General features: G+C 52.8%; 1 long non-coding RNA gene across 2 annotated transcripts; it reads left to right on the forward strand.

The window, feature by feature from the left end:
- The first annotated feature begins 61 nt into the window (after positions 1 to 61).
- LOC149125992 (uncharacterized) lies at positions 62 to 19,723 on the forward strand. 2 transcript variants are annotated; one of them, XR_016235065.1, is made up of 3 exons: positions 62 to 204; positions 7,999 to 8,136; positions 18,679 to 19,723. It is a non-coding gene; the product is annotated as an uncharacterized LOC149125992 (long non-coding RNA). The 2 variants fall into 2 exon arrangements; XR_016235064.1 differs by lacking the exon at positions 18,679 to 19,723 and adding an exon at positions 9,186 to 12,155.
- Positions 19,724 to 23,363: the final 3,640 nt, after the last annotated feature.

Below are 23,363 nucleotides of genomic sequence, written 5' to 3' on the forward strand. Positions count from 1 at the left end.
GCGGCCGGCGGTCCGGGAGAGGGGCGGGCCCGGAAGTGGGCGTGGCCTCTTGGCCTGGGCGGGGCGCTCCGCGGCTGGCGGCTTCTGTGCCCGGCTGCGGGCGCCGGGACTCTTGACTCGGGTTCTGTGAATAAGGGCAATGACGGGGCGCGTACCAGGAAGAGTTACTGCAGGTGTCAGTGTCTGGGGCATGCACAGTAGGCAGTAAGTACCAGATACACCTCTGCTAAACAAGAAGTGTGTGTAGAGCACCGGGCAGGCGGGTGACCTAGCAGGTGGCGCTGCCTACTATGCACGGGCACCGGGAGGCGGCACCTGCACGATGGATGTACGGAAGCCGAAGGCAGGGGCCAGGCCGGGGGGGGGGGGGGGAGGTGCGGGGCCGCCCCTCGTCCCCCAGAGGCCTGGGCACCTGTCGCCCTACGGTGGGGGGCGGGGATGGAGGAGACCCCCGGGGGCTCAGCCGCAGGGAGAACCAGAAGCTAGCGCTGTTTGTGCGCGCGTGCCTGGGAAAAAGGCTGAATTTGAAAGTTGAAAAGAGGGTTCTGCTTACTAGCGCTGTGACCTTGGACAAGGGACGCTGCTCTTTTAATTCTTTTTGAAGATGTATTTATTTACTTGAAAGGCAGAGTTACAGAGAGGGGGAAGTGAGAGACAGAGATCTTCCATCCGCTGATTCACTCTCCAGCTGGCCACAATGGCTGGAGATGTGCCGATCCGAAGCCAGGAGCTTCTTCCAGGTCTCCCACGTGGGTGCAGGCGCCCAAGCACTTGGTCCGTCTTCTACTGCTTTCCCAGGAGCATTAGCAGGGAGATGGGACGGGGAAGTGGAGCAGCTGAGACTCGAACCGGCGCCCCAGGTGGGCTTTACCCGCTGCGCCCAGGGCTGGCCCCCAGCACTGCTCCAGGTCTTGGAGACTCACGGTGCAAGGAGAGCCGTGTGCTGGTTCATCCTGGAGAGGCTGGCGGTGATGGCGCCAGTGCAGACGAAGGCCCTGTGGCCAGCCAAGGAGGGGAAGAGCCTGTGCCCGCCTTAGCCGTACAGCCAGCGCCCTGCGGGCACCGCCTTCTGCAGGCGCGGCCCCAGGCCCCACGCCTCGCACTGCGCCCACCTCCTGAACCCCGTCATGGTGAAGTTTCCGCTCTTCGTGCCTCCAGCCCCTGGCTTTGCAGTTCGAATGTCTGTGCTGTAGTCAGCAGTCACAGGGCGCTTACGTAGCTCCTCGCCGTGGAGGAACTCCGGCACGGTGGGACACACCAGGACACAGGTGCAGGAATGCTTAACGCCAAAGCTTGCCCACAGTCCCAGCTAAAAATGCCCTCAGAGCCACGAATGGGAGACACAACGCAGCAATGGAGATCTCCCCACGTGGGACACCACCAGGGACTCCCACACTGCAGAGAGGCAAGGCTCGAAAGGAATCAGACTAGAAAGGCGGACAGCAACCTGTTTTCCCTAAGAAGTGGGGAAACCGGACAATCAAGCAGGAGCATGCTGATGTCACGGGGGATGGGGGCGGCTGGGGTCTGTGCTTCCCATTCCCTGACCTGGACAGTGGTCACGCGGACATGCGCAGTTTTTTGAATACTTACTTATTTGAAAGGCAGAGGGAGAGAGAGAGAGTCTTCTATCCACTGGTTCATTCCTCAAATGGATTCCATGGCCAGAGCTGCGCCAATCCAAAGCCAGGAACCAGGCACTTCGTCCAGGTCTCCCACGCAGGTGCAGGGGCCCAAGCAATCAGGCCAACTTCTACTGCTTTCCCAGGCCACAGCAGAGAGCTGGCTTGGAAGTGGAGCAGCTGGGACTTGAACCGGCGCCCATATGTGAAGCCAGCACTATGCCACAGCGCCAGCCTCATACACTTGCTTTATCGTTAGTTGTTAAACATATGGCTTGTGCACTTCCTGCAGATATGCTGTACTTCATAACAGAATAAGGGAAAGAATATAGTGTCTGCATCAGCCATTAGTGTGGGAAAAACACCTAAAGCTCGTGACTGAAGACAGGGCGTTCACAGCCTACCGTGCAGTGGGCGATCTGTCACCGGGGGGCCTGTCTCAGCAGGGCTCCTCATCCTCACCAGCCAGCGAGGGCGCAGGCAGGCAGCTTTACTCATCCTGGGCTTGATCGTGTTCAACAGGTCTGCTGGCCGAGCGTGCCGAGATTGGCCTTGGCTTGCACAACTGTACAGGCCAGCTCACAGCCGCTCACGCGGTGGATCCAGCGTTTCAGGAGACACGGCGCGTGAGGCTTCCTGAGTGCCAGGCTCAGAACAAGGCCCTCTCACTTCTACCTCATTCTGGTAAGACCAGGTCTCAAGGCAAACCCGGGTACAGTCAGGGCAGGACGAGGAGGAGGTGCAGATACTGCCAGCCTGGGAAGCATTAGCGAAGCAGAATCACTAGTAATAGATCTTTATGTGCACACGGGTCTTACACATCTGTGTTACAGGCTGTGGGGGCCCAGTGCCTCTGTGCAGGAAACAAGCACACACATACACAAGTGTTGCATACAGATATGGGTATGTGCACACACGTGTTGGACACATGATCATCAAGGCGGTTCTTTGTGTCTGGTGCTGGATCCTGAAGGCTGCAGGAGAGCAGTCAGGGAGAGACGGCTGTGGCCTGGGGAAAGAGGCAGACGGGTGCCCTGGGCCGGGCACTGCCACCCCAGGTGCCAGCCTCCCTGAGCCCAGGACTGCAGGAGCGCTGGCTGGCTTCTTCCCGGAGCTGAACAAACCTGTGGCCAACCTTCAGGCACACTGCCACTGCTGTGTCATTTTGTTTTTCCTATGTCTCTCGTGGCTGCTGACCCCCAGCCAGGCAGGAACAGAGGTGTAGGAAGCAGGTTCTGGCTTAGCTGATTTAAAACCAGACACATGGCCCAGACACTCAGCAAAGCAGGCTGTGGGAGTGGGGGGGGGGGCTTATGTTGCTCCTTTTGACACTCAGTCCACTGCCTGCTACGCCTAAGAGGAACAGAACAATGTCATTGCCCCCCAGAGCATCTATAATCTGGAAGATACGAATTTAACTTCATTCCAGGTTTTTAGTTTGTCTTTTCCTCATTTCCCAGGATTATTACAAAGATCAGAGAGAATGTATATGTGAAAAAGCTTTATTTATAGACAAGTTAAGATACTGTGTATATCAGGTACACACTTTTATAAGGGATCACAAAATATTGCAGAGACATGATAAGCCACGTTTGTTCAATTCACAGTGAAAACAGAGTGAGAATTTAGACCCAGATACAACCTTTGAGCCCAGGCTGTCTGTTAGTCCCAACTAACAAGGAGGCTTGGGTGAATTACCTAACCTTTCTGATACCCAGTTTCTTCATCTTTAGATTGACATCATGTAGATGGCTGGATAATAACATAGATGGGTTGAATCACAATGAGAGAGAATGCATACGGCGACACAATGGTGTTCGGAACACAGCAGGGCCCTGCATGTAACTCCCTGTAAAAGGCCACTTTTTAAACAGAAACTGCCACGTTGCTCCTGCAGATATGAGGTCCTCTTATTTCTGTAAGAACATTAGCTCAGATCAGTTAATCAAATCAGAACTAACACAACTCCAGGATTGGAGAGGTTTCGCAGGACAAGGTCTAGGAGTGAGACAGCGACACAGGTCAGTATCAGAGAGAAGGGAACCCTGGGATGGAGCACCGGCCATCCAGACTTGGAGAGTCCCAGCGTGAGCCACACCAGACACAGGGTGTGGGGACTGGGATGCCAACACGTTCACGGTTAATGCCTGGAGCCTGCGCTCTTCAGTAGGTGAATCTGAGATGTTTCCAAAAGCATGTCGGGTCGCTATTTCTAGGATAGTTAGCCTAGAGTCTATTTCCTCTTTAAATAGAAAAAATAATCATGTATTCCAGATCAATACTAAAAATTAACCATTTGTCCTGTATATGACTGAAAATACCCCTCAACTTCTGTGACAATCCATCAGGTGTATCTGCAAACTATAGACACTGGAAGCACTAATCACCCACTGATTTCACACTTAATAAACTCAACAGGGTATGTTTGCACACAACTGGAGGACAATGTCAGATGTGAGCTATGTTTTCCCTCTATATTGCGAAGAACATATACTACAAAGTAGATAAACAGGACACACGATGTTAAAGACATTCCCTAACACTCATCAAAATGAAACTTGGTAAAAACAAAAAAATCGAAAAAGAGTTGCCAGTGAGCTTTGGTGTGGAGGAGGGAAGTGGGCCTGTGGTTTGGTGATGAGTGGGGTTTGATGGCTAACAAGCAAGCGAAGCCCGTCCAGGCGTGAAGGAGTGGATCCGGCTCAGCGTGGTGGTGCAGCCGGTTAAGCTGCTGCAGGCAATGCCTACACTGGAGACCCACTGCCCCGCTTCCAATCCAGTCCCTGCTATGGCCTGGGAAGGCAGCAGAAGATGGCCCAGGTGCTTGGGCCCTGCTCCCACATGGGAGGCCTGGGTGGAGTTCCTGGCTCCTGGCTTTGGCCTCGCATGGACTGTGGTGGCCATTTGAGGGGTGAATCAGTAAATGGAAGCAACTTCTGTCTGTGTCTCTCTGATGCGGTGTTGCAGGCGGAGGCTTAGCCCACAGCACCGTGACGCCAGCCAGTCAAGCCCTGGCATTCAGTACTTGGGGTTTCTCTTCTCTGCCTCTCCTGACCAGCACTGAGAATTGAGTTGAGCAAGTGTCAACATTTCCTATTTGCCTACAGTCTTAAATACGAGAATATAAACACGTACGTGTGTGTGCTCCTCACATGACTTGCTGACACCCCAGAAGCCCATCACAAGGTGAAGATACCCCCGGTCAAAGACGCAGGGGTTCCCCTCGCTTCCGGGCCGTCCCAGCTTAGCCCCTGCACGCGGCTGTTGGTGACCGAGGGGCCAGCTGCCCTGCCTGTCGCGAGCCTGGCAGAGAGCACCATGGGAAACCCAAGCACAGTTCCTCTTGGATGCACCTGACTTCCGCACTGTTCCCCACACACAACAGTGTACGGGACGGTCTGCAGCCAGAATAACTGTGGGCACGTCTGTGACTGGTCCTGGAGGATGACTGTGTCCCCAAACAGTGGCTGCCAGCAGTCAGTCCAGAAGGGTCCCCTAGGAGACATGTTCAGACTGCAGAGAGCATGATCGACAATGTGCTGTGCCTGCAAACCAAGCCAGGCAGCAAGGACCAGGGTTGGGTCTGTGGCCAGCAGCTGCCCTCCCCTGCACCTGCCTGAGCTGTGTGCGTGTCAGGCGGCAGGCGCACGCCCACCTTACGGCTGGCTCTGTGAAGGTGGAGAAAAGCCCTGTGCAGTGCCCATGTCAGTGACAGGGTTGAGTGACGCCTGCATTTTTGCTGCACCCTGACAGTTGGCTCCCCGGGAAGACCAGTCTGATATTTAAGGACCTCAGATGGACAGATTCCCTCTCTGTCACGGTTCCTTCATCTGCTGGGACACAAAGCAATGCAGATTTCTGGGACTCCCTGACCCTGTAATTTTTCCATGCTGGACAGCAGGTCTGGGAATTAAAACTGGCGTGGGCTCGGTGTGGACCAGATGTGAGCTGCACCGGGGCATCAGCTCTGCCAGGGGGCGGCGTCGGGCCATGTGGCCGAGCGCAGAACCAGATCACGTGATACCAGGCGGTCCTGTCTCAAATCCGCGCTTGGAGGATACATGCATTTTACAATGTGGAAGACGAGGCCAGAAACACATGCAACACCCACATTCCTTCAGAAAACCGACCTGGCATCTTCAAGAATGTGGGAGCAGCTTCCCTGCATGCGTGGGCAGGTGGGCCTGACTCTCACCTGCGGGGCCTGGCGCTCACCTGCGGGGCCTGGCGCTCACCTGGCTGGGCCTGACCCTCACCTGCGGGGCCTGGCGCTCACCTGCTGGGCCTGGCGCTCACCTGCTGGGCCTGGGGCTCACCTGGCTGGGCCTGACCCTCACCTGCTGGGCCTGGCGCTCACCTGCTGGGCCTGACCCTCACCTGCTGGGCCTGGGGCTCACCTGGCTGGCCTGGCGCTCACCTTCGGGGCCTGGCACTCACCTGGCTGGCCTGGCGCTCACCTGCCAGGTCTGGAGCTCACCTGGCCGGCCCTGGCGCTCACCTGCGGGGCCTGGCGCTCACCTGGCTGGGCCTGACCCTCACCTGCGGGGCCTGGCACTTACCTGGCCGGCCCTGGAGCACACCTGTCGGCCCTGGCGCTCACCTGCGGGGCCTGGCACTCACCTGGCTGGGCCTGACCCTCACCTGCGGGGCCTGGGGCTCACCTGCCATCTCTGTCGCTCACCTGGCCGGCCGCTTTCCCTTCCCGTCCGCGAATACCACGGCGGCCGCTAGGCGGCGCTGCTCCCTTCCAGATCGTCCGCCCAAGCCCAGCGGTGGGACTGTGGCGCGCTCACCTGACGCCGGGCAGGTGGCACAGGCCCCGCGGAAGGCTGCCCAGGATGACCTAAGCGAGAGGAGAAGAGCGACAGGAGACCAGAGTTTCCAGAGAGTCGCGGCGAAGGGCTGGGACTCGTTCCCAGGCGGTGCAGAGCCGCTGCAGGGTCCCCACCTAGGAGGAGCCCGCCCGTGGTCTGCGGGTCGCAGTGTCCCAGGGCCGCAGGTGCGGAGGCCAGCAGGAAGCGCACCTGCTGGGACGGCCACGGGATGAAGACGCGGCCCGAGTGGGCGCGCAGGGCGCGGAATACGCGGCGCAGAGAGGGGTGGGGGAGCCCGCTGTACACATTTACGGGTACATCGTAGTATTCCAATCGTCCCTCCCGTCCCCCTCGGCCCACCTGCAGGTATCCCCAAGCCTTTCTCCTCCCGCAGGCAGAGACCCTGGAGCCCCCCATTTAATTTCCCTCTAAACCTCCAAGTCACCCCTCCACCTCCGTCCTCTGTTCTCATGGAGCTAGGAGGGGGGACTCACAGAAGAGGGTGCGAGAGGAAAGCACTGCTACTTTAGGGGCTCCTGGAATGTTCCACAGCCCAGCCAGGAGTCAGCCTTGTTGAAAAGATGTTCCCTAGGGATTGCCCACCTGGGCCTCCAGAGCCGCGTCAGGCAGGGGAGGTCCACACCACGCCCTGCGGAGGGGCCAGGAAGGAGTGCGCTTAGCTCCAGATGTCACTGAGATGCCAACAGGGCTGACAAATGATTGCATCCATACTGTGGAATAAGAGTTAATTTAACCATACTTATAATAACTAAGCATATTCTATACAAAGTTCTTGACATAAAAGTTGAGGATTTTTTTTAACCACTAAAGGATAGCTTTACCAATACCCCCAGGGGTTGGCATTTGCCCTAGCAATGAACCGCGAGTTAAGACGCCAGCATCCACGTCGGAGTGTCGGGGCTGCATCCCGGCCTCCAGCCCAGACCCCCGCTTCCTGTACTGCACACCACGGGCAGCGGCAGCCATGGCTCAAGTGGCTGGACTTCTACGTGGGAGACCTGGATTGAGCTCCTGGCTCCCAGCTTTGCTCTGGCCCAGCCCTGGCTGTTGAAGTTTTGGGGAGTGAACCCACAGATTGCAGCTGTCTCCCTGCCTTTCAGATCAAGAAGAAATGCCCCTGGCTAAGCGAATAGTCTCTGCTCTGCTCTAATCCAAACGCTCCTTCTCTGTCCAAATCCTCTTCTTCATTTCTGATTCTCGGCTGTCACTGCTGTACACCAGGATGCCACCTCTCTGTGTCAGGGCTTTGTTGCCAGGCACCAAGCTAACTCCCTCTGCAACTGCTTCAAGTTCAAATCTGAAGTCATAGCATCAGTATCACAGAACCACCAATGTCTGTTTTCAATACTCGCCAGGGAAGAGGATCAGGCAACTAAGCAAAACCAGGTGGTGTGAGGTCAGTAAGAAAAGGGGAGATTTTCCAGGGGGATTTGTGGGTAAGGGTAGCTTGTGGTGCCTAAGGGCAGCCCAGGTTTCCCTGTCCACATTCTCAGCTCTCGTCCTGCCTCTCTGTGAGCAAACGCTTCGTCTCTCCCTTCTAGGCCGGGTCCTTCTACTTCCCAGCACGGGAGACTGTGGCCACCCCGCCCGCCCACTCTGCATCCTCTCCAATCTATGCACTCAGTAAAGGCCTGAAGTCTCTCCCTCAACTCCACATCTGCAGGTTCATGAACAGACTGGTGAGCAGGAGCCGGCTCTGCGCCCTGGGTCCAGGGGAGCAAGGTGGTGGGCCAGCGTGGGAGCCGGGTTCCTGGGGAGGAGGGATGGGGACACGTGGCTCCTCTGGGATGGTTATGGGGCTCCGGCCACCACTTCTGTCTGGCTGCTGTGTTCTGCATGCTCCATTGCCTTTAACAGCACAAATCATTTCCATTCCCTGTGTGCTCCAGATGTGGTTTATGTAAATGGAATGGTGACGCTTACAAAATGCAGAGTCCAGAATGCTAGACGGCCATGGATTTGTCTGCCTCTTTAAAGAATGCATGTTTTTGACTTGTCTTCATCAGCTCTTTGTAAAAGGTTCAATACGGTTGTCATGGAGACAATCCTCTCCTTTTGCCCCACGTTTCGTTGGTAAATACAGTTACTAATTAAAACGTGTAAATAGAGTGACAAGTACAGCGGACAGGACCGGTGTGAGAGTGACCCAGTGGTCTGGTGAGGACACAGGCAGTACCGGGGTGATGCTGGCTGTGCCTGGAGATGGAGCAGTGCCTTCTTAAACCTCACCTGCATCACGGTCAGGTGACCGAGATGGCTTGTGAATGCACAGGCTGCTGTGGTTCAACCAAGCCAGGAGGTAGGGCTCAAGGCCCGAGAACTTGCATTTCTATCAGGCTGCCGGGGGTGCTTCTGGTCTGGGGGGACCATGTCCCGGAGAGCACCTGGATCAGCCTGGGCGTTCAGCAGTGCATGGGCAGGCAAGAGCTGGGATGTTCTGCAGAGTGACAGGAGGGTGCCATGTGATCCAGCGACTGAGGACACAGGGTCTGTCTTAGGAGACTGCTGTGTCAGTCCCATTCTAACCCAGGCGCTCCAGGTCAGCTGTCACAGCTCAGCCGCCTGTCTGCAGACGGAGACTGTGTGATCCGAGCCGAACCTTAGTTCACTTATCTGTAGAGAATGGGAGTGATAATTTTCAGGGGTCAGAGACTCCATCAGTCATTGCAGAAGAGGCAGCGTAAGAATCACATGTGTGACCTGTTTTCCTTGCTACCAACTTCCACAGGGGTGACACAGTATGGGACAGGTAGATGCCTTGCACGCAGCGGGACATCCACTGCTTTTACAGCTCTGGCACTGGGGAAAGACAGTACCACGTCTCTCAGATTCACCAGCACGTAAACAGCCCCGGTCAAGAGCAGCCAGGACCACGCGGCCTGGGCACACCACGAGGAGGAGCTCAAGAGGCCAGGCAGGAGCGTCTCTTCCGGCACTGCCCACCTGGGCCACGTGCACAAGCGCTGTGTCCAACCTGATGCACAGTTTGCAGCGTGCCACCGGTACCGCGTGGCATTCCCAGGAGCACCGCGTGAGGGGAGCCACCTCTCCATTCTCACTAACACTGGGTGCTGTCAGGGCTCAGTCTTTGCCAGTCTGACTCATCCAAGGGAAATTCTTTGCGCCTCTGTGATCCACGGTGAGGTTGGACATCGTTTCATACTTACTGCCGTTTGTATGTGTCTTCTGTGAACTGCACACACTTGTTTTCGCCAGCCCAGGTGGTCTGCTGGCTCTGATGGACCCAAGAATGCAGACTGGACTGTCCGTCTTAGGCAGTGAGCACCTACTCTGAGCTCCGGCCTCTGCCCTCAGCAGCAGCCAGGAAAACATACTATGCTCATGGAAAGGGAAGTGACAGTGCCAGCCTCTGAATGCCAAGGGTCGAAGCTGTGACACAATCATCTCGCTCAGCCACCTCAGAGCCGGTCCTGCGCCAGGCTTCTCTCCAAGCCCTGGAGACAGAAGAACCCAACAGACACATCTCCACCCCCGAGGCACACACAGGCTGGTAGGCAAGCAGAATCTAATGTGAGAGCTCTGATAATAGGGGCAGATATGGGGGGATATGAGAGCAAATTAGGATGGTCAATTCTATCTTTTTTGATTAGTGAGAACATGTAATAAAACATTACACAACTATAGAGCTCCAAAAAGCGTAAGATGTTTTTTACTGGAGGTAGCATGATGCCATGAGAAGACTGCATTTTGGCAATCAGTGGGTTGGTTTCCCAGTTCAGTCACATCAAACTGTGCAGCCGTGGGCAATTTTCTTTTTCTTTTTTTTGACAGGCAGAGTGGACAGTGAGAGAGAGAGACAGAGAGAAAGGTCTTCCTTTGCCGTTGGTTCACCCTCCAATGGCCGCCGCGGCTGGCGCGCTGCGGCCAGCGCACCGCGCTGATCCGATGGCAGGAGCCAGGAGCCAGGTGCTTTTCCTGGTCTCCCATGGGGTGCAGGGCCCAAGCACCTGGGCCATCCTCCACTGCACTCCCTGGCCACAGCAGAGAGCTGGCCTGGAAGAGGGGCAACCGGGACAGAATCCGGCGCCCCGACCGGGACTAGAACCCGGTGTGCTGGCGCCGCTAGGTGGAGGATTAGCCTAGTGAGCCGCGGCGCCGGCCGCAATTTTCTTAATAATATCTTCTACATAGGGTCACCATGAGTTGCCAAAAAAATTCAAATAAAGTCAGGACCAACTTTATTTGTGAGGCCTGGAAACCTACATATCATCTGTATATATATGAGTTTATGGTTTAAATCAAGTTAGCTACAGATCAAACGCAATCCCTAGCCAAACTTGAGTTGCCTTCTTTTAAGAAAATTGACAAGTGGATGCTGAAAGTCAAACAGAAGTGCAAAGGACTTTAAATAATCAAGACAATCAAGACAAAGAACAAAACTGGAGACTTGCACCTCCAAATTCTAACCCTTAATCATGGAGAGACCCAATAATCAAGACAGCACATATCACTGTATGGCTAGATATGCATGTGGACCCCACAACAGATCCGAGAGGCCAGAAAGTAACCCTCACACTTACAGCCAACCGTGCCAAGACAACAAGAGTCCCAAGACAACAAGACAACTGAAAGGGGGAAGGAGTGGCATTTTTGGTAAATGGTGCTGAGACGCTGGACATCCACACACACGTGATGATGCTGGACTCCTTCCTCTTGTATAAATATAAATGACCCCAAAATGGATCATAGGCATGAGCGTAAGAGCTAAAACCATAAGCTCTCATAGGAAGACACAATCTTCACAGTCTATATTAGTGATTCCTGAGATTTGACACCAAAAGCACAAACAACTGAAAAGGGTAAATAAATTAGACTTCAGAATGTGAAACTCTGGGCTGGGATCGTGGCACAGTGGTCAGGCTGCTCGCAGCGCTCGGCACCCCACATCACAGTGCCACTTTGAGTCCCGGCTGCACTTCTGACCCAGCTCCCTGCTCATGCGCCTGGGGAAGCAGTGGAAGGTGCCCAAGTGCATTAGCCCCTGCACCCATGTGGGAGGCCCAGATGGCGTTACGGGCTCCTGGTTTCGGCCTGGCCCATTCCCAGCTGTTCTGGCCATCTGGGGAGTGAAACAAAAGATGACAGATCTCTCTCTCCCTCTCTCTCTCTCTCTCATGTCCCTCTGCCTTTTAAAGTAAATAAAATAAAATCTTAAAAATTTAAAACTTTTGTGCGTCAATGGACACTGTCATAAATGTGAAAGACAGTCCATAGAATATGAGAAAATATTTGCAAATCATACATCTAGTGATGGACTTGTACACAAAGTATATGAAGAACCCTTATAACTCAATAACACACCAAACTAGAAATTGTTAAGTAAAACACGTTCCATTTTCTTTAATAGTTTTAACTTCATAAAGACAAAAAGAAAAATTTGTGTAAAGAGCAATTTTCTGTGATTCTAAGTTGGTAAAATATTTATAACAAAATTTAATAAGCACTTATTGGCAAATAACAGACATATAATTCAGAAAATATATTTCATAAAACTCATTTTTTCTACCTGTCATTTCAGCAAAGTAATTTAATTCTTGCATTAAATATATTACATAATTTGTTTTCTGTTCAAACTAATGGTTTTGAAGAATTAAATATTAAAGTTTAATTGTATCCAAAGTACACAAAATGTGAATTTAATGAAAAAAGTGAAATAAAATAAGTATAAAAATAAAAACATTTAAAATTTAAATTACTGTTACATTTTAAGATTTTTTTTTCTAAAATATCCAAAAATTATCTCTTAGAATTTCAGGGTCAATAGAATATATAGTTGATCAATAACAAAAACATCAATCATTGCCCCCCCACCAGCGGGTGCGACCCAGCCACTGTCACGGATGACAGTCACTGTCTGACCAGGAAGTGTATGACTAAGCCACTACTTGGCAGGAAACAAATGGTCATCCATGGCCTCCACCCTGGGACAGCAACAGTGCCCAAGACAGAAATTCAGGAACAAGTGGCCAAAGTGTACCAGAGCCCTCCCAATACCATCCCTGTGTTTGGATTCAGAGCTAATTTGGGTGGTGGCCAGACACCTGGCTTTGGTCTGATTCATGATTCTTTGAATGATGCAAAGAAAAACGAACCCAAACACAGACTTGTGAGGCATGCCTGTCTGAGACAAGAGACCTTGAGAGAACAGCAAAAGGTGCGTGAGAGCACAGGGTGAGGAAAGACGGGGGACAGCAGAGGCCGACATCACTGCCGCTGAAAACCCAGAGGAGGCAGATTCTGTGATGCCTTTATCTGTGGTGATGGTCTGAATTTCTCACGGGCATTAATACTCTGCAAAAACTTTAAAAAAATTGTGTTTAAAAAAAAGCCAAATTTAGTTTTTGACAATTTAATTAAATTTTAGAAAACAGTTTTATGACAACAGAACCATTTGGAATTCTACCATCTGATGTCCATCTGAACCATTCGTCAGGGATGTTATGGTTGCCTAAATACTTGCATTTACAGCTCTGAGGATGTGAATTATGTAACGCTGCAAAGCATTCCCAGTTGATCTATGCAACTGCTGTAGATGGGCACCTCTGGGGCCGGTGCTGTGGCACAGCGGGTTAAAGCCCTGGTCTGAAGAGCTGGCATCCCATATGAGCGCCAGTTCTAGTCCTGGCTGCTCCTCTTCTGATCCAGCTCTCTGCTGTGGCCTGGGAAAGTAGTAGAAGATGGCCCAAGTCCTTGGGCCCCTGCACCCATGTGGGGGCCCCAGAAGAAGCTCCTGGCTCCTGGTTTCGGATCAGTGCAGATCCAGCCATTGTGGCCAGTTGGGGAGTGAACCAGCAGATGAAAGACCTCTCTCTCTCTGCCTCTCCTCTCTCTGTGTAACTCTGATTTTCAAATAAATAAATAAATCTTTTTTTTGTTTAAAAGATGGGTACCTCTGGAATCGGGATTCGAAAGGCAATCATTATCAAATTATCACCCTAAAACATGTCAATTTACAATTCTTTTTTTTTTTTTTTTTTTTTTTTTTTTACAGGCAGAGAGAGAGAGACAAAGAGAAAGGTCTGCCTTTACCATTGGTTCACCTTCCAATGGCTGCTGTGGCCAGCGCACTGCGCTGATCCGAAGCCAGGAGCCAGGTGCTTCTCCTGGTCTCCCATGGGGTGCAGGGCCCAAGCACTTGGGCCATCCTCCACTGCACTCCCTGGCCACAGCAGAGAGCTGGCCTGGAAGAGGGGCAATCGGGACAGAATCTGGCGCCCCGACTGGGACTAGAACCCGGTGTGCCGGCGCCGCAAGGCGGAGGATTAGCCTAGTGAACTGCGGTGCCCGCCAATTTACAGTTCTTTTGTAAACAAACTTTAATATGTAGCAGTAGAAGAAAAGGAGGATAATGAAAATACATGGTGTTTGACATTACTGACAATACTTCCATACCAAATCTGTTCTCCTCAGGCTAATGAAGAAAGTGTGAAAAGCTAGTTGATTGCTTTTAGTTATTAAACTGTTTGACTGCCAAAATACTGCTGTACCTTGAGGCGGCATAACCCACAGACCTGCAAACATGTGGATACTCACTTTTTGTTTCAGAGACACAGAAGAGGTGGTGGGGATTCTCCTAGGACAGGGCTGCCCTGCACATGGACTGTGGGGATCCCAGAGCAGGGGCCCCTCTTGCCCAGACCCAAGGCTGCCCTGCAGGGCGCACCGGAGAGAGGGAACAGGTCACCCTCTAGCCCACTTGAGGATCCGGGCAGTGTGGACTTCTTGACGCACGTTCTTGTCTTTGCTCCACCACTCCTTTTCATTTTATTTTCAGTCCCATGGCACTTTCTCTGTCTCCTTTGCAAGACTCTCTATCAATCCCACAGGACTGCACAGCAGGGTTCAGCTCCAGGCTCTCCACACCCATATCCTGGTGAGCGACTGTTCAACAGCTCCCTTTGGACACTGCCAAGGAGCCTCCCCGTCAGTGACTTTGAGAGAGAACTCATGCTTTGCTGGACGTTTTCTGATGGCCCATCTAGCTCCACTGTTCGTCTTCTCGCACCCCTGCCCTACTAATCTTGTTTGGGTTTGGGTCTGGGTTTGAAGATCTGGTAGGCAATCTGAGGGAGGGGAAGAGTAAGGTTGGAGTATTTATTTCCTGAACTACTTCTCTTCAGGGTGGCTGTGGCCTGGGGACAATTCTCCTGCCCAAAGATTTTATCTCCTATCAGATGACTCCCTAAACTCGTTCCCATAACTACTCCCTCTCCTGCCTCTCAGGTATGAACTATTATTTTTAGCAAAGCATTGCACTAGGCCTTGGCTTTGCCTTGCTCTGACAGCATTTTTGTAACAGTTCTTTTGGCAAACTTTCTTCAACTTACTCAATCGGACCACACCATCTTTTTCCCACTGGGACCCTGGCTGACATAGTAATGGGCACAACACAGAATCTTTAAGAGGGACTCAGACCCTGGTTTTGGTTGTGCAATATTTGGAGAGCACACGGGGGACGCGGGGTCTGGGTAACAGGATCAGTCACTCGACCTGTCACCGTGGTAACGTGGAAGGGCAAGGTGTTGGGAAATCAAGTGGGTGGCTCTGCAGCCTGGCTGCTACCAGAGGAATGCCTTTTGGAATTACGGTGCCATCTGGGTTGTTCTAAAGCTTAGGGAGCTCTAGTAGGGAAAAGGAGAAATAACCAGACCATCATGTGCACAGTTGCTAACTCTGATGAGAGCTTGAAAAGTGCATCTCACTTCCTGAGGCTGCAGGAACCCACGGCTGGGAGCTGACTCAAGGCTGCAGCACCAGCTGGATGCTCAGAGCCACGGGGCCCACGACATTCAAACAGGAGCGCCTGGGGGGATGGGAGGGCCCTGACCGCTGAGTCAGGGCGTGGAGACACACCTTGCAGCAGAGAAAGCATGCAGTGAGTACGCACTTCTACTCCTGTCGGACAGTGTAATACAGTAACTCTGGAATAGTGAGCTACTACCCAGTCCACCGGTGTTGACAGGAGTCCCATCTCCAAGAAGCAGCTGGATTCCTGGAGAAGTGGAAGAGCCCGCTCAGCCCTGACCGTTGCAGCTATCGAGAGAATGAACCAGCGGAGGGAAGACCTCGCTCTCTCTCTCTCTCTCTCTCTCTCTCCCTCCCTCCCTCCCTCTGTGTGTGTAACTCTTTCAAATAAATAAATATTTTTTTAAAAAAGAAAATATGCCAGTGGTCAGAAAGCTTACTCAAAAGAGGTTCAAAATTAGATAGCAGGGAACTGGAGAATAAAATGACATTGAGATCATACATTCAACCCAAATAGCTAAGTTTAAAAAAAAAAATTGGCAATACCAGGTACGCAGGGATATGGAAAGACCAGAGCTCTCACACGTTACTGGTGGGAGTGTAGGCTGGTGAAAAGGACTGTGGAAAAGTCTGGAAGCACCTACAAAAGGTAAATAAATGCCAACCTTATGACGCAGCAATTCTACTGCCAGCTACATACCCAAGAGAAATGAGTGCCCGTGTTCACCAGAGGACATTTACAGGGATTTTCATAGGACTTCTATTTCTATTAGCCTCAAACTGGAAACATTCCAAATAGACCTTAAGAGTCAGGTAGACAAAGAAGTGTATACATTCATGGCAAGTAATAAGGGGGGGGGGGCAACTCAGCACCACACGGATCAGTCTGGCAGACGCAGCGACGAAGGAAGGCGGCCCCTCGCGGGGCGGACACGTGGTCCATGTGTCTGACGCTCAAGAAAAAGGGAGACTAATCCCCAGGGTCAGTCCAGAGTGGCCACCTCGGGGAGTGTGAGGGAGGCAGGGAGAGAGAACTGGCAAGCCGCTACTTCTGGGTGTGTCTGCCGGCTGTTTCCAGGGAAGAACGGCCTGTTGTCCAGAAAACTGAGCAGGGAAGGCCCGCTCCTACTGTGGGTGGCCACCGCCCCCAGAGGAGCAGGGAAGCAGGAGAAAATCTCTCTCTTTCTCTCTCTCTGGTTCTCTCTGGTTTGTGGGCTGGGGCCAGTTCTTCCCAGCGCAGCTCTTGGACATCAGACTCGCGACCGTGTGGCCTGTGGACGCAGGGACCTGCACCAGTGGCTTCCGGGGTGTTTGGTCTCGGGGCAGGGGTGACAGCAGTGGGCTCCGCGGGGCTGAGGCTGGTGGCTGCTTGCACTGAGACACACTGCAATGAAGAGACTGACTCTTGTTGCAGATGGCCTCTCATGGAACTTTCCAGCCTGTTGTCAGATTACTGCGGCCTAGTAAATCCTCTCTCTCTCTCTCTCTCTCTCTCTCTCTCTCTCACACACACACACACACACACACCCTACAGGTTCTGTTGCTCAGGACAACACTGACCGATACAGGGGACAGTTGTTCAGAAGGGGTATGAGGGGCCATCTGGGGATCTTCATCTGGGTTTCCCTTAGCGTTACTCTTACTGCTTTCCCTTTCCAATCAATACGTGTAAGATGGTGTCTGTATTATGCATCACACATACACAATTTTTGCCAACTGCACGAGTTTGTACTGGAGCTTTGGGGAGGTGCAGTCAGCGGGTTAGGTCTACATTCGGAGGTGAACGACGCGAGGTGGCAGAGCCCGGGGGTGTGCAGGAGCTGCAGCACACAGAGAGCGCTCCTGAAGCCTACTCCTGTCTCCGGCTGTTCAGATGAGATCCACCACCTTGGCCACAGCCAAATGATCCCAAAGATCAGGACTCCTGGAAACTGCTGAACTTTCCTCTTTGTTCAAATACTTGAACTCAGTCCTTCTGGATGTCACCCTCGAGGGCCCCACAAAATCCACTGCTAAAGGGAGTAAGATCTTGGCATGCCAACAGAGCGGCGGAGCGAGGGCGGAGCTCATCTCTCCTGCACCCCAGGACCTGCACCGGGCGGAGCTCAGCCAGCAATTTCACTGTCACTGTGCCACTGGCGCAACAGCGCGTGCTCCCGAGAGAGAGGCCGCCCCCCCACAGCACAGGTGCGGGATGCATCCCCCCGCCCCCTGCTTTGGAAGATCCTGACGTGCTGTTCAGAAAGCTTGGAGGTTTTTCATTCCAGCTTTAACTGGGCGGGTTTCCACAGCCGGTCGTTCTTCGCATGAATACTGACCAGTCGCTAATCAGATGTCATTTCAGAGCCTGCGGATTGATCTTCCCTCTAAATTGAAGAATCTTAACTAAGGAAGTGCACAGCTTCCTGCAGGAGGTAGTCAAACAACAATCCCGCAGGCCGCGCACGCCAACAGGCTCTCTCCCACTGCCTTGGACGGCTTCTGTGTGCAGGCTCCCCGCCCCCCACCCCAGCACTGGCTAAGCAGGCTGCAGCCCCTTTCTGGAGAGGTCGAAAGCTCACCATGTCCTAGCAAGCAGCCAGTAGGAACATTTCTGTTGGCTTGCTGCCTTGCTCATTTCATTTCTGAATTCCAAACCAGACTTAGAAATATGTGATTACTGGAGTAAATTCAGATGGGATTACCTCTGAAGTTCTCTAAAGAACAGAAAAAAAGAAACACGTCTGCCTCACATCAGCACAGTCTGATAACACATGCGAGCAACCTTGGCCAAAAACATTTGCTTTGCTTTTCACTACTGCTCATCATTATCCATGTATCTCCAGTGTGCAACAAACATTTGTTGGACAATGAATAAATGAGTGGCTGCATTCCAGTTCATCACGGGAGGTTTTTGTTGTTGTTGTTGTTGTTGTTGTTTTTTTTTTTTTTGACAGGCAGAGTGGACAGTGAGAGAGAGAGAGAGAGAAAGGTCTTCCTTCCGTTGGTTCACCCCCCAAATGGCCGCCATGGCGGTGCTACACCACCGATCTGAAACCAGGAGCCAGGTGCTTCCTCCTGGTCTCCCATGGGGTGCAGGGCCCAAGCACTTGGGCCATCCTCCACTGCCTTTCCGGGCCACAGCAGAGAGCTGGACTGGAAGAGGGGCAACTGGGACAGAATCCGGCGCCCCGACCGGGACTAGAACCCAGAGTGCCAGCGCTGCAGGCGGAGGATTAGCCTAGTGAGCTGCGGCGCCAGCCCATCACGGGAGTTTTTTAAACATGCTCTGGCAGTTGAGATAAATTTATTACTTGTGCATTCTAACGACTTTGGTGTCACATAATTTGCAGTTTAATTTGTGCTACTTGAGGTCATGAATAGAAACTGGTTTACATTCTAGTCTCAAGATGTAATTTCTTTATATTCTAGTCTCAGGATGCCTTCTTATTAAGCAATTTTTCCTTTTCCTTTAGTCTCATCTAAGAAACCCAAAGAATGGCAACTGAAAAGGGAAATATGAGGTTCATCTTCTTTCTTGGAATTGTCCAGGAACGGTATGGTCTGAGACAAGCTCTCTGTTCACGGATTGGTGGAACTCTTGCTGTTGGCAAACAGTTCTTTGCAAGATGCTAGTCTGAAGAATCACAAGTCAGACAAGAGAGCCGAGAGAGGCAAAGCCCACTCCCCCGGAAGGGTAACGTGTTCTGCAGAGCCCACTCCCCCGGAAGGGTGACCCGTTCTGCAAAGCCCACTCCCCCGGAAGGGTGACGCGTTCTGCAGAGCCCACTCCCCCGGAAGGGTGACGCGTTCTGCAGAGCCCACTCCCCCGGAAGGGTGACGCGTTCTGCAGAGCCCACTCCCCCGGAAGGGTGACCCGTTCTGCAGAGCCCACTCCCCCGGAAGGGTGACCCGTTCTGCAGAGCCCACTCCCCCGGAAGGGTGACGCATTCTCAGAGTCACAGCTAGCTTCTGGAGCTTTCGCATGGTCTGCACATCACGTCCAAGTAGGCACTCATCTATACCCTACCCCCTGTGTATACCCTACTGTGTATACCCTACTGTGACCTAGGAATGCAGGAAGAAAACGCTCTTCAACCCTTGGCCCATCTGTCTCTTTTGTGTGACACCTGCTTTCTAGAGTGAGGATAACGACTGTGTGGGACTCACAGGGCAGCACGTGCTGCACAGTGGAAGAGGCAGCACTCTCAGCGATAACCTGTCAGTAACTCCCCACATCCATCACCACACAGTTTCCAGTCCCTCCATGTTTGTTAGCCGATTCCTGACCTCAATAAAAAGAAAAAAAACCTGGGCACCCTGTTCCAGTGGGCTCCAGTGTTCTGGGTGAGCTTCGGGAACACGGGTGGCCAGCTCTCATCTGTTGCTCTACCAGTACCCCCACTCCCTCTTACCCGTCCTCACTTGGGAAAAACTCCAGTTCCCATACAAATGTCCAAGAGATTTATGCCACATAAATGAATCTGTTTGTAGAAATAAATTTACTTTATGAAATGTTAAGGTGTTTCCTTCTTGTCTGCCCCCACACTGTGGCTGTCGTATGCCAGCCTCCCAGTCCCGTGTCCGTGTCCCCCTCCGCATCCTCAGCTGGCCACCATCCCGAAGAACCTGACGACTCCAGCAGGTGACCAACCACATGCCCTAGTTTCTCGATTCCCCACCTCCTCAGTGTGAGCGACGGCCATCTGCAGGCGACAACAACAGTGCCCACGGCCCACACCATGACTGAGATCTTAACTCCCAAGGGACACCCTAACCACTAACCGTGTACCCCCCGTCGCAGCCTCTGACTTCCAGCTCACGTGCCTCACACAGCCCTCTCTGGGAAACACCCCACTGGCTCCGGACGCCTGTGGAAGACACCGTGGCTCCGGCGTACGTGCTTACTGTCCTAAGTCTGTCTCTCGGCTGGACTCCAGCTCCCGGTCAGCAGCACCCAGGCCATCCTATTTCTCAAAGGGCTCTGCCCAAAGAGGGGGAAACAGCTGGAAACGCTTGCTCAACTTCATGGATTAGAAACACTGGTAACCAATGACCTCGCACCACAATGCTGAGCCCTCTTTGAACTCTGGCCTCAGTCAGCAAATGGCCTTGTCCCGACTTCACTGCAAATCCAGGGCACTGCCTCAGCAAACCTTAACTGATCACCCCAGGCGCCTGCACATGTGGCCTCGCTGTCTCCTCTTGGCCATCGCAGGGGGAGAGCTGCCCTTCCACCTGAAAGGGCCACCCCTCCTGGTCTGGACCCTATCCCATCACCCTCAGGGGTCTCTACCCATCCCCCTCTCTCTTTCGCTCTGTATACCTGCTCCATGGACTCATCTTGTGCAGCACCTGCATTAAGGAGCCACTGCCCTCCCCGGGAATGCCTGGGGCCCGACCGGCGGGGGCTCGGTGTCACAGGATGCCCCGTGCCATCCCGGCTGGTGTTCAAGGGAAATTCCTAGCTCATGCTGGGAAGAAGCCGAAGGGGACCTGCAAGTGTCTTGGCAGATGCGTGGCTTCCGAGCAGCACCCAGGCTCTTCCCCTGAGAAGACCGGCATGGGGGAGGCGGTTTGTTCCAAACAAGGGAGAGAGGAAAACCCAAGCCAGAGATATCAGCAGAATCCAGAGGAGGCACCAGGCTGAGGAGAAGGCGGGGAGGGCAGGGGCAGGGAGGGAGAGTTTTAAGAATGGCAAGGGTGTTTGCGCTATGCTCACATCACTCCCCCGAAGCCCTCCCCAAGGGGGGTCCGGTGGGGTGCTGAGATTTGAAGAGGGGGTCGAGTCAGATGTCTGTAGGCTGGGCACGGTGCAGAGACCTCTCACAGGAAGAGAGCTTGCACGGTGCACTGCTCTGCACTGCACCCCTGGAAACACGCAGAAATTATGGGAAGAGCTTTGGCCTTCCAGAACCAAGGGTCTGGGCTCAAGTCAGCTTGACCGTCATCGCCGACGGCACAGAAAAGGAGGCCCCGGTGACCCTGGTCTGTACCCGAGCAGATAAATCGTGACTCGGCAGCCCTAAAAGTAAGGTTTGCCAGCACTGATGGGATCTGCAGCACCTCTCCATCAAAGTGTTGCTTTGATTCTTATGATTTTATAGTTCCATTTCACCAAGTGCTGAAGGGTTCTCACATTGGGTGGTCCTAATCCGGTCAGCAGTGGTCGGAGTTTACTGAAGACTCAACACAGACATCTGGCTGCCATGGAAAGCTATGCCACGCCTGCTGTGCTGGACACAGGGAACGATTAGAATTTCCATAATTCTCAGACTGCTCAGCTGTGGAGTCTGCGTGACCAGCGCTGGCGCGACTGATGTGGTTTCAACTGCTCCCGTCCCTGAAGTAATAAACATGAACTCATGCTCAGGTCTCCTTTGTGGACCATTTGTGCTGGTGTAACTTCAGTTTCTTTGTGTAACTGCTGCAGTGTTCCATTGTGGCTTTGATTTCGCCTCCTTCCGAGTCTTGTTATCTTGAGTGGGAGGTGGGAACAGCTTGGGTAGGTAGGCGGCAGTGCCTTTTGTCCTGGCTGCCTTGGCAGGAGTTCAAGCGACTTTAAAATCACTAACTTGAGGGGCTTGCAGGAACTGTGGAAGCGGTTTTTGATACAGTGTTTCAAATAGACAGGACTGTGGGGAAAAGCTGACAACACCGGAGGCATCCTCTTTTGTTTCTCTAGGGTCCATGGTGATGTCCCCTCTTTCTTTCCTGAGTTTGGTGATTGAGGCTTCTCAGCTAAAGATTTATTTACCAATTTTGTTCAGCATCCCAAAGAAATCAACTGTTTTGTTCGTTTTCTGTATTACTTTTTATCTTCCCTATTTCATTCATTTCTACTCTAACCATTATTATTTCCTTTCTTCTGGTATTTTAGGTTTAGTTTGTGCTTTAAAAACACCTTGAGGTAGATTAGGCTATAGATGTGAGATCTTTTAAAAATATAGGTATTTAGGCCGGCGCCGCGGCTCACTAGGCTAATCCTCCGCCTTGCGGCACCGGCAACCAGGTTCTAGTCCCGGTCGGGGCGCCGGATTCTGTCCCGGTTGCCCCTCTTCCAGGCCAGCTCTCTGTTGTGGCCAGGGAGTGCAGCGGAGGATGGCCCAAGTGCTTGGGCCCTGCACCCCATGGGAGACCAGGAGAAGCACCTGGCTCCTGCCATTGGATCAGCGTGGTGCGCCGGCCGCAGCGCGCTGGCCGTGGCGGCCATTGGAGGGTGAACCAACGGCAAAGAAAGACCTTTCTCTCTGTCTCTCTCTCACTGTCCACTCTGCCTGTCAAAAAATTAAAAAAAAAATAAAAATATAGGTATTTAACAGCTATAAGCTTTAAGCACTACTTTAGTTTTTCTTTTTTTCCCCAAAGATTTATTATTTGAAACTCAGAATTACATAGAGAGGAGAGAGAGAGAGTTTTCCATCACTCCCCAGATGGTCGCAACAGCCGGAGCTGCTCCTATCTGAACCCAGGAGCCAGGAGCTTCCTCTGGGTCTCCCATGCGGTTGCAGGGGCACAGGGACTTGGGCCATCTTCCACTGCTTTCCTAGGCCATAGCAGAGAGCTGCATTGGAAGTGGAGCAGCTGGGTCTCGAACCGGCGCCCATATGGGATGTCAGCACTTCAGGCCAGGGCATTAACCCACTGCACCACAGCCCTGTCCCCATTACTTTAGTCTTCCATAACATGCATTTTCCATAAACTTTTGAAGACCCCATATGTGTTTATAATTGTTTATCTCCCTGAATTGATCCTCTTTTATTACTTTTAAAATCTTTTCTTCCTTCTTTTTTTTTTTATTTTGGAAAGGTGGAGAGAGAGACAGAGAGATTTCCATTGGCTGGCCTACTCCCCAGACTCCCACATGAACGAGAGCAGGGCCAGGCCAGAGCCAGGTCTCCCACATGAGTAACAGGGACTCAGGTACTTGAGCCACCCCTGCTGCCTCCCAGGAAGCACAGGAGCAGGAAACCCAGAAGCAGATCTGGGGGGCCGGCACTGTGGCACAGCAGGCTAACGCACGCCCTGGCCTGAAGCGCCAGCATCCCATATGGGCGCCAATTTGAGACCCAGCTGCTCCACTTCCGATCCAGCTCTCTGCTATTTGCTGGAAAAGCAACAGAAGATGGCCCAATCCTTAGGGGCCCTGCACCCGCCTGGG

Source organism: Oryctolagus cuniculus, chromosome 6 (assembly GCF_051225735.1).
Source record: "Oryctolagus cuniculus isolate XC-2025 breed Fujian yellow rabbit chromosome 6, ASM5122573v1, whole genome shotgun sequence".
NCBI classification, from domain to species: Eukaryota; Metazoa; Chordata; class Mammalia; order Lagomorpha; family Leporidae; genus Oryctolagus; species Oryctolagus cuniculus.